This window comes from Protopterus annectens, chromosome 2.part1 (assembly GCF_019279795.1).
Source record: "Protopterus annectens isolate FY-2018-M chromosome 2.part1, PAN1.0, whole genome shotgun sequence".
NCBI lineage: Eukaryota > Metazoa > Chordata > Ceratodontiformes > Protopteridae > Protopterus > Protopterus annectens.
In genome coordinates this window covers 18,649,320-18,661,779 of record NC_056729.1, presented here as the reverse complement: position 1 = coordinate 18,661,779, position 12,460 = coordinate 18,649,320, and positions in this window count along the sequence as shown.

Here is a 12,460-nt window from a genome sequence, read left to right as displayed (position 1 = left end):
AATGGTCCCAGGAGGGAGAGAGTCCTAAAGGGCTTGCAATGCTAAAAGCACTGCTCTCATCTCCAAGACATTTATATGCAAATGGTACTCATGAGGCTGCCAGATGCCTTGGACTGTCCTGCCCTGATAATGCCCCCCCACCCTATCAGGGAGGCATCTGTGGTCACTGTGGCGACTGGAGGGGGTAGCACAAATGGTCTGCTTTGGGACACCGATGGGGAGATCATCCACCAAGCGAGGTGCTTCTTGCATGCTTCTGTGATCATAATCTTGTGAGATATGAGAAGCTGTTGGAAGGACCACTGTGTGAATAGAAGCCACTGGAGGATTCTCATATGAAAACGGGCCAGGGGAACAAGAAGAATTGCTGATGCCATGGAACTCAGTGTTCGGAGGGTGAACCTGACTTGAATCGTTCTGCATGTCAATAAAATCTGTACTTGTTGGCGAATTAGTGATACCCTGTCTGGTGGAAGGTTCACAAACATGTTCCTGGTATTTAGATTTGCGCCTATATAAGTGATATGCTGACAGGGCAGCAATTCAGATTTTTCAAAATTTATTGTGATACCTAGCCTGGAACAAGTTTTGATAGTGTAGTCCCTGGCTTGCAGGAGGTGATGCCTGGTGGAAGCAGTAAGGAGCCCATTGTCTAGATATGGAAACACCTGGAATCCTTGACATCTCAGGTGAGCCGTAACCACTGCCATGCATTTGGTGAACATCCTGGGGGGCTGTGGTGAGACCAAAGGGCAGAGCTCTGAACTGATAGTGACTGGCTCCCAGCCAGAAGCGAAGGAATCTTCTGGAGCTCCGGTGCATCTTGATGTGGTAGTATGCATTCTGAAGATCTATAGAGCACATCCAATTGTCCTAACCCAGGAAGGGTAGAATGGACTGTAGCATGACCATCCAAAACTTTGTTCTTTGTACAGATCTGTTTAATCTGCTGAGATCCAGAATGGGTCTCCAGTCCCCTGTCTTTTTTGGTACCAAAAAGAACCTTGAGTAAGTTCTGGATCCAAGTTGGTCTGCCAGGACTTCCTGGATGACTCTTTTGTGTAGCAGCTTTGAAATCTCTATGGCTGTTTGTTCCCTTAGATTGGGTGGAACATCTGGAAGGGACTTGTTTGACTTTAACGGGGGTTGAGCAAAGGGAATTTTGTAACCTCCGGATATAATCGACTGTACCCACTCGTCTTGAGTTAGGTCTTGCCAGGCTTTGGGGTACAGTGAGAGCCTTCCTCTGACTGCCTCCAGAGGCAGGCAGCCAGGCAACCTTTCAGGGATGCTGAAAGGGCTTCTCAGAGAAAGATTCTCTGCTGCCCTGGTTCTGCGGACCCCCTCTGCCATGAAGGCGGCATCTGTTATTGCTCCCTCCTCTGCCCCTGGAGGGGAACTCACCATGTGTGTCAGGCAAGGCTCCCTGGGGTTTCCTGAACCACATCTTTCCACTCTTCTGACCCTTGGGGTATGGTCTAGAAGGAGTGGAAAAATGGACTCCCACAGCAGAGAGAGTCTTGCCTTCTTGTTCACACCTGGTTAGTGTGTCCTTCACCTGTGATCCAAAGAGAGCGGAACCATCAAAGGGGGTATTGGTGAAAGACGGTCTGAAGGGCTCTTCAAAATTACACAGCCGCATCCATGCATGCCTCCTAAGGGCAACGCCTGTGCCTGGGGCCCTACTTGCACCATTGGCTGCATAGGGAATGAGCCTCATGGAGGAGTTAATAACTGAATTCAGAGTCGCCAGCTGGGAGGCCACCTTAGCTTGAGCCCCCTCAGCTGTTGGATCTTAGAGGGTATCTCCAAGTTCTTTAAGGAGATCCCTCTGAAGGTGGGTGAAATGGCACAAATAATTCAGTGACCTCATGGAGAAGGTCGCTGAAGCAAACATTCACTTCCTATATCTGTCCATAGTCCTAGACTCCTTGTTACAGGGATGGACAGATGAGGAAGTTTCTGCCAACTCCTTCTTTGTGGCTGCTGCTACCACCATGGCATCGACAGGTACGCCCTTAGTCAAAAACTGTTTGTCCTGAGGTGCAGTTATAAATTTAGCAGGTCTCCTGGGGGTTGGTTCCACTGTGTCTGGAGCTGACCATGCCTTCTGAGCCACCACAGATATAAGTGGGTCGAAAGTTGGAGACACCCAGGAGGTGGAAGGTTGGGAACCAAACGCGTCCAGAAATACCGACTCATCCTCAGAAGGGGCTAGGGTATTCCAGTTCCCCCTCTGCCTAAGCACTTCCAAAATGTCTGAAAAGGAGACATCTTGAGAGGGGGATCTCGGGGACCCTTCTGAATCCTCTAAGTCAGTATCCGATGTGACAGACTCAGGGGAGTGAACCTGCTTCCTCTTGCACTTCCTCTTAAGAGGTGGCTCCTCTGAGTGATCAGGGGAGGCCTCAGAAGAGGAAGAAACACCCAAGGGGGTGCTCTGGAGCGCTGGTTCCCCACCCTTGGGGTCTAGAGGAGGGGCAGAGGCAGACGCAGGCACCATAGGGGGAGGAGCTGGTGGGGTTGACCGTGGGACTGACTCGGGGGCCAGTACACTCCTCATGACCTCAAAGGTGCCCCTGCCTGGGCACAGAGAAGACTCTGGCTCTGAAGAAATCGGAATTCCTCTCCGCACCGAGGAGGATGGCTACGAGGCCGATGTAGGAGCCGAGCTCACCTGTGCTGAAGCTCCAAGGGGGAGAAGGGGGTCAGACAAGGGTCCGATGCCACTCGCCCCCTCGGAGCCGATGAGGGAGTCTTAGCACCCAGATCCCTCCAAGGACGGTGCCATGAAAGGGATCGGAGCCAACAAAAGAACCGAAGGGGAAGGTATCGGAGCCGATGGTTCCATGAGTCGAACCCCAACGAACTCCAGCTCCAAACTCAAGAGAGGAGTCGGAGGAGGAATCTCTGCAGAAGTGGATGGAGCCGACACCTTATGAGGGGGGCTGGACAACATTTTTTCTAGGGCCTGCGATTTCAGTAGCCTACTGACCACTCTCTCCAAGTCCTGATCTGAAAGCCTAGAGGACCGAGAGGAGTGAGAGGACCTATGACTGCGCTCTGATTGGAGCAGAGGTGACCGTGGAGCCCAGTGTATCGACTACAAGGAGGGAGATCTAGATCTCTTTTGACTCCCAGATGGCTCGAAGTACCTGTTGGAGCCAATTGGGAGGGAGGCACATCAGCTCCAGCCGGAGCTGAGGTGGATGTGGAGTTTCACCCAGTGATGGCTACGAACTGGGAGCCGAAGACTTAGGTGGCTTGGAGGATTTCACAGGCTGAACCTTGGCTGGTGAATCTTGGGGCTTGAGCAAACCCCTGAGTATCAACTTATTTTTGCGCTCCTGCAGGACTCTTGGGCTAAAAGCATGACAGACCGAACAAGAGTCCTGCAGGTGCACTGCACCCAGACAATAGACAAAAGAAGTGTGACCATCTGTCAGAGACATCTTCTGACAGCATGAGTCACACTTCTTGAATCCGGACACTTTGGACATATTAACACACCCACACACCAAGGTAAAACACTCACACACACACACTACAAGAAAAAACAAGTTAGCAGGTATACTAATTTAACAATACAGCTAACACACTAAATAAGTTTACTACTACTAAAAAAGCGTTTTTTTTTTTTTTTTTTTAATTAGAAAAGACAAAAGAGGGTTAGCCTCTAATTTAAGTGACTACCGCAAAAGGGAAGAGAGGGGGAGGGGTGGGGAAACTCTCTAAGTAAAACTAGTTTTTTTAAGAAGAAAACAGGAAAAGAGAGATACTATTTAACGAGTCTAGCTAGGGTAATAGTACACTTTAAGGTATAAAATACACTAATAAAAGGTAAATTGTAGTGAAAAAATAGAAAATACAAAAAGTATATGAGCCTGAGCCAGTAAGACAACCTCGCAGTCTGAAGCGGCAAACGAGATCTGGGTAACTAGCGCCAGGCATCATGGGATATAGGGTAGCCTTGAGCCAATAAGCAGCTCTCAAGCTATTGAAGATGGCCGAGTCGGAGCTGAGGATCAGCTCCGAACCCAACCAGCAAGAATGAAGGCGAGATAGACAACTTAACATTATAGCTTATGAAGCTGCTTCATGGGGTTGGGAGGGTGGCCTAATGGTTAAGGTGCTTGCCTTACAAACACAAGGTACAGGGTTTGAATCTCACAGGGGATAACTGGCTAGGCTTAAAATGGCTCGCAAGGGCAGTTAGCCTAGTATTAACCTATGAGCCTATGAACCTATGGAATATTCACAGTAGACTGAGAAATATTTGAGAAGTTATTTGAAATGTAGATTGTGGGATGGGGAAGGCAGAAGCCACAATAGAGATTTTGTGGTAGATCAGAGAATTATCTAAAAAAGAACTTATTAAAGGAAAGAAGTGTTTTTAAGTAAAACTGATCCAATGATTGCTTATGATTGTATAAGTCGTAAGAAGTGTCTTAGGATTTTTCAACAAATGGCAGTGGATGGAAACATGATAAAATGCACCTAGATACATATTACCAGTCAGTGGTATTGTCATTAGTGAATGGCTTTTTAGGAAAAATATAGGGTAGATAAACTGCGGTGGTGGTGCTGTGGTAGCGTTGTCACCTCATAGTAAGACGTTATCCTGTTCAATTTTCAGCTACAGCGTCTTCTGTGTGGAGACATGCATGAATGGGCGTACCTTCGTTGAAGGTTGTGCATCAGGGCTGGCAACTCGGCACATAAAAATCTACTGCCAATCATTAGTGGACTGGAGTTCTGCTGTGGTGACCCCTAACCGGGAAAAGCCGAAAGACACAACATAGGGTAGATAAAGCCATCCAGCTTTAGTGGCTCTCAGCTCTTTTCGGCTTGGGCATTGCATAAAAGAAAGAAAAATGAAGAAGTAAAAGAAAGATAATACATAAAATATGAGAATTCTTGAAATTCACAGGTGACACGATGCTGATATCTAATGAAGTATATAGATTTTAGAAATTATTTTTGGATCAAAAGAAATAAACATATAATAAAAGAGGACGTCAGAGGATGAAAACATGTGTTGACTTGTGTTTAAATAACATAATTTTTCATATTTAAGAAGATGTTTTTGTATTTGGTGGATACATCAAACCTTTTTGCACTAATAGATTGCTTAAGTTTTTGTTTTACAAACTTAATCATGAACATATAGCTTGCTAAATAGCTGTTTTGTCATGAATTAACATTTTCCCTATGTGCTGAGGCAATAGCAGAAGGAATTACCAATACAGAGAAAGACATAGGGCCAGATTCAGGAAGCCTCCGTGTAAGAGTTATAACTCTTACACGGAGGCTGCAGTTAAACTGTGTGATGTCAGCATGTCATGCATATGCATGAGGTGCATGAGGCATGCTGAATCACACTAGTAACTCTTACACGGTCCGTGTAAGAGAGTAGAAGCGTGTCTGTAGGCTAAGCCCTGCAAGCGGACACGCCCCCGGAAGACTAGAATGGCTGAAAGTAAACAGCCACGAGAAAGGCCATGAAAATGTGAATAAACACACTACACAACACATGCCCTGATAGACCATCACTGTATAAAGTGAAGAGATGTTATAAAATTAAATTAAAACCTTTTATTTTTTTTTAAACCCGTAAATGTTTGCTACTGTGTGCCAGCGTGGGTGTGCTACTAAGCGCAATCACAGTTAGCAGTCAGTGGAAAAGGATATAAGAACTAAATATGCAAAAGTAAGCCAAGAAATAATAGCTTAGCGGTAGAGTTGCCGGCCTAAGAGTAGGCAGGCAGGGTTCGAGCCCCTACAACAACCTTTTTTTTTTTTTGTAAATAAGCACTAAAAAGCCCCCTGACAGTATTGTGCAAATGTAAATGTATTCCCTTTTGTAAAATGGAATGAAATAGAGCATATATTTTGAAGTAACATAATAATAAAAATAGTCAGAAATGTACTGATAGCTAAGCTGCTGTGAGACAGAGTGCCCGTAGCTGAGTAGTGTTTCAAAAGCTGCAAACTGCATGCCCGTTGCCAAGCTGCAGTTAGACAGACTGAAACTGTGTGCAATTAGCTTAACATGTGTGTCAGTAGCCAATTAGGATTTATCCCAGCACACACCGTTTGCGCGCCGCTCCCACAAGCTAACTGCCAGTGCGCGTTACCTCCGCAAACGCGCAGACCAGGTTTAAAGTGCTTAAAAGTGCTTTTGGCATGTTTGATTGACAGGTCCTCAACTCATTCCTGTCAGGAAAATGAAAAATCAGTTGCCAGATTCGAACCCAGGATACCATGCACTAGAGTCAAGGAACTAAACCACCAAGCCATGACAGCAATACCTAGAAATGCAGAAATAGCATATATATGGGATAAAACCCAGAATGGAGCATGAGAAAGCATTTTCAGTGAAGTAGATACAATTCCAAAACGGCCAATCAGAGAAATGTGCGGAAAAGCGGCATATATAAGCCCCATAGGCGGAATACACAGCATAACTGATTGTAGAACAGACTTGCAGTCAGCATGAGTGGAGTAGGTGAGGGACGTTGCTTTTGAGCACAGCGTTGGGGCGTTGAGGAGTCCAGATACATGATCTGGCTCCTTGTCCATAATCACGAGGCCCAACTCATGCAGGGCCAGGTCTCATGGGGAGTATATAGGGCAGAGGCGTGGGACCAGTTGGCTCGTGATCTGACCAGTGCTACTGGCATTCCACGCACTGGTGAGCAGGTCCGTCACCACCATGCGGACCTGAAGAGACGCAAGCAGGACCAATTGAACCGTTGGATCCAGGAGGCCCGGCAAATGCCCAATGCCCCACTACTGAGTAAGTCACATTTTACTCATGTATGTAAGGATTTCAACCAGCTGATACCATGGAGATGTGTAGTCCAATATTATTCCCTTTGTATTACAGCTGCAGGTGTCCGCTCTGCGAATCGTGAGATGCACGCCAGAAGGCTGGTGCGGCTGCCACCATGCAGGTTAGTAACCCCACCCAGTACTTGTAAATAAATATTATTATGTACCATGTATCAGAACAGTGCAGTGTATTGATTAAAAGTAATATAATGTGCAAGCAGGAATTGAAAGTCTGCAGGTATGGCTGCAACAAGTTCATCAGTATGCAAGTGTAACTGGAAATATAATTGATAGAATTAAACAGTGCTGTAATACAGATGTCCCATCATTAATTAAATATACTGTAACCTGCAGTAGTCTCAAGAGTACAGCTTCAGAATCTGAGGTAGTCACATGTGAGATATATCCCCTGTTCAAATGCTGAATCATGACAGAAGTGAGGCTGTTGGAAAGTGTTTGAATCACCACAGGTCTAATATGTGAACAAAGCCTAGAAGTACCAACCTGAACTGTGAAGTTGCAGAATGTGTGAGAGTGACAGAAAGGCTCATGTATGAATAAATAAAGTAGTAATATATATAAGCCTCAGTGTGTTTTTACAGAACTAAATGCATGTGGGAAGTACAAATTAACATCCCAAACTGATTTCAGTGTGTCTGAATCTGAATGTCTAGCTCAAAATCTGTATATGGTGATAACAGTAAACAATTTGCAGATAGAATGAATGATTATCTGACAGACTAAACAGCCATAGTTGTCCCCTGTCCTGTCATCAAAGTGTAGCAGGATGATGTATCTGATCAAATTCAAAATAAGTAGGATAGTGATGTATGTGTAACAGGTGTAGCATGACAGTCAAATAAAGATTATTTTGAAACATCAGCCTCAACTTAATTGTGTACCTATGATAAATGTGAATCAATGTGTAACATATGAATGTGTCATCACTTTCTATCCCCACCCAACCCTATAATTCCATATAACAACATCCACTAAATAATGGTATGTGAACATTTCATTAATCATGGACATTTGTCCGTTTCAAACATATATGCATGTCTGTTCGTGCATGTGCCCTGTTCATACCTGCAAATCTGATGGCCTGTTGCCATTAATCAACCCTGCATGTCGTTTGACTGTGTTTTGCTGTTCAAATAATGCATGTGATATTGATATGCCCCTTGTTCAATGGTGTTCATATCTGGGTGTTTGTTTGATGGGAATACCAATGCATGCTGTTACAACTAATCTGAATGGAATAAAATGCCACTAACCCAAACTAACATAACTACTCACAAACCTAGAATGCTTGGGAAGGCAGGTCCCAGCGGACCCACCTCTCCCACCTCAGCTGGCGACTGCACCTGGCACTAGTGCCCAGGCCGGACCCCCCTCCGGTGGCCCTGTGCCACCTTCGGGTGGAAGCGCTGCAGGGGATGGGGCCTGTCCCCCCTCTGCAAGTGTGGCCGGAGGGGTTCGTCCACTCACCCTCCGCGGTGTCTGGTCTGTGGTGCGTAGGGAGATCCAAGACACTGTTCTTGGACCCCTACGCCAGCTTGAGGCTCGTGTGGCACAGCTAACGGCCCCGGCCGTTGCCCCACACAGCCCACAGCACAGCCCCGTCCTGGGCTGTGAAGGAACAGTGGCAACTGCCTATGGGTGGGGATATCAGTTCCACTGTTGCCATCTGTGGGCTCGTGCATCTCGGATATCCCAACCTCCGTCCCCGTCAATTGTGTAACCCCCCCCACGTGTGTCATACACCGTCCCTGTATGCGTCTTGTCTGTCTTGTCTGTTAACCTACCCAACCTACCTCCCCAGCTTTACCGACTTCCTTCACCTGTCATACCACTCTCACCTGTAAAAAAAAAAAAAGGGCACTCTGTCCCACAAAAAAATTACGCCCCATACATAGCTGTCCATGTCGCACACATGTCCGCTGGACATCTAAACTGTTAATTACAATTGGCTGTACAACAAATATTAATGTTGTCCTGACACCTCTCTCAGAGGTGGAAGGTTTCAAATGTCTCACCAAAATACATAGAAATATACAGCTGTTGCTGCAAAAGACATGGGCATCTATGGGCCTTACCTACACCCTTCCTGCAAATCCCACGCTTCTTTCCCTACTGTCTTACCCTCTTTGTGACCCCTTTTCACCACTTTCCTGTCACCCCTTTTTCTTTTCTTTCAAAGAAATTAGCGGGTGTGCGCTTGTGTTAGCGGAGCTCACCGCCAGTGCATGCGTGAGCTCACAAGCAACGGCGCAGACCTGGTTTAAAGTGCTTAAAAGTGCCTTTATGGCACTTTGATTGACAGGTCCTATACTCAGTTTGAAAGTTTGCTAAGAAAAATAAATTCCCACTGTCAGTCTCGAACCCAGGACCTTGGTAACATTAGTCTGTATGACCTACCACGAAGCCATGCCTGCTTTACAAGAACACAGTGCTAAAATAAATATAACATGTAATAGTAGGAATCAGTATAAAGGCAATATAGGAGATGTACTATCCAAAGCATGTCAGGTAGAGTTGTAATGGCCAAATTACTGGATTCCCATACTAGTTCAGTGTGAACAGAAACAGCACTGCTACCTGTTAGCTTGTACATAATAATGTAAGGTAATGTACATATGTGAAGGTATGTATATCTACACATACATATATATAAATATATATTAATACATATGAAATATAATCGTAGGTCTCAGTAGCCATACACACTCACTACAGGAAAAAGTTAACATAATTGCTGCAACCTGAATCTGCAACACAGCCTGACCCCTGTGTGACCTACTTACCCTTCTAACTGCTTACAGGTGGCCTCAGCACTTTGATTGACAGGTCCTGTACTCAGTTGGAAAGTTTGCAAAGTAAAAAATTCCCACTGTCAGTCTCGAAACCAGGACCTAGGTAACATTAGTCTGTTTGACCTACCACTAAGCCATGCCTGCTTTGGAAGAACACACTGCTAAAATAAATATAACATGTAATAGTAGGAATCAGTATAAAGGTACTATAGGAGATGTACTATCCAAAGCATGTTTGGTAGAGTTTTAATGGCCAAATGACTGGATTCCCATACTAGTTCAGTGTGAGCAGAAACAGCCCTGCTACCTGTTAGCTTGTACATAATAATGTAAGGTAATGTACATATGTGAAGGTATGTATATCTACACATACATATATATAAATATATATTAATACATATGAAATATAGTTGTAGGTCTCAGTAGCCATACACACTCACTACAGGAAACAGTGAAGATATATGCAGCAACCAGAATCTGCAACACAGCCTGGCTCCTGTGAGACCTACTAAGCCCTTTAACTGCTTAAAGGTGCCTCCAGCACTGTGATTGATAGGCCCTATACTCAACTCAAAAGCAGAATATGAGCATACTAGTAGGCCCTACCACAAGACCATTGTAACACTAGTCTGTATGACCTACCACTAAGCCATGACTCTCATACAGGAATATAGTGCTAAATAAGTGGAACATGTAATAGTAGGAATGAAGATAAAGGCAATATAGTATGTCTACTACCCAAAGCATGTCAGGCAGACTTTTATAGTCCCAATTACTGGATTCCCATACTAGAGTAGTGTTAACGGAAACAGCCCTGCTAATTGTTAGCTTGTACCCAATAATGTCAGCTAATGTACATATATGAAAGTATGTATATGTACACAGATATATATATATATATATATATTTATATAGCAATACATATGACATATAGTTGTAGGTGTCAGTATGCATACACACTCACTACAGGGAACAGGCAAGATAAATGCAGCAACCTGAATCTACAACACAGCATGAAGCATGGGAGATGTACTAACCTTCACACTCACAGAACACTGTCAACAGCATACCAGCATGGTCCACGCCCTACAATCTGAAAGGGCAACGCCTATCTCACATACCCTTTTATAGCAGTGTCCTGAAATCACAGTGAGACATGCAATTAGTACACACCCAGCTGCTTGCAATTAGCAAATGCTGCCTTACAATTGGTGCAGAGGCCATCACATGGACCTATGCAGATACCTACAAAAGTATTCAGTACCCACACTCCACTCATGCAATACAGTCATTGCACAAACCTAATGAGAAAGAGAGAGAGAGAGAGACAGAGAGAAGACAAAATATACAGACAGCCAGCAGCAAAACAGCAGCAGCAGCAGCAGCAGCAACAGCAGCAAAATTCAAGCAGCACGAGTGACACACCAAAAGCTGCCACAAACACAGGTAATGCAAAGTAGCAGGTTAATCCTGTGTATACTGTGACACCTCCAAATGTATCATAGTTCACTATCTATAGGTATGTCCATGAGATAGGTTGTGTGTAGATAGTCATGAAATATAAACATATGTAATATTGTTGTACATGTGGGCCATAACTAACACTTCCATAGCTTAGAACACAAGGCCAGTTGTGCATATGATGCAGTAGTTCCCAGGGTCAGTAGAGGTTCCTCCTCATTGGTGTGGGACCACTGTGTATGTATGGCACTGTTCAGGTACATATCCTGTAGTATGGCCAGGGATTAATATCAGTCTGTCATGTGGTGCTATGTCCTCCAGGGGTGAATGTAGCACACATCCAGGGATACCATTTCGTAACAGTGATGATATGTGTTCTGCAATGATGAGGGTGGCTCTCACCTGGACATGTGAGAGGATAGGGAGGTTACAGTCATCTGTGATAACTAATTCCACTTGTGTAGGAGAATGGGGGGGGGATATCTGCACCTAAGCTGTCTGCAACAATATTGCCAATATCTCAAACATGTTTTCCATACGGAAATGCACACACAGTAACATCCCACATCCACACACTTGCCACATTCAGGCTTCAAAACACTATCTAGGTATATTCTGGTACATCTGCATGTTACAGTAGCATGTAGCACTATACTGAGTAGTGGCAGTTGTCTGTTGCCATGTTGTTTGGATAGAGTAAAAGGAGCATTTGTTTATCCTACTTTGTTTTGTGGACATTAGTTGAAGTGTAACCTTACATGCATCATTGGTACCAACACCTTCTGTGTTGTTGTTCTGTTTGTACAGGGTGCTGTCAACATCACTGTTTGTTAAGGGAAATGTGCACCCTGCAGTGCATAGCCCCATTTGGCAAAAGAGACATCCCACCCCCACCATTGTGCACACACACCAACCCCACCCACAGTAAAACGCATACTTTCCATTTGCAAGATCCAAACCCCTACCTAGATGTGTTATGACTCTAAAGGCAGACACATTAGCAGAGTGTGCTATTTGCATTAGTAGGAGCAATTTTTTCCAATGCTGTACTTAGAGGGTGCTGACATCATCTGTGTTTACGAAGAGGGATGTGCACCCTGTAGTGTGTTCTCCCAGTTGGCAAAAGGCACTTCTCTCCACAGCGTTATGCACGCACACAAACCCCACTCATACTAACACACATACATTCCCTTTGCAGGATTCAAACCCCTACCTAACTATGTTATGACACTAGAGACGGACGTATTAGCAGAGCGCGCTATTCGCATTACTGGGAGATTTTATTTCAGTTGATCTACTTATAGGGTGCTGACATCATCAGTGTTTAGAAAGTGGAATGAGCTCCCTGTGGT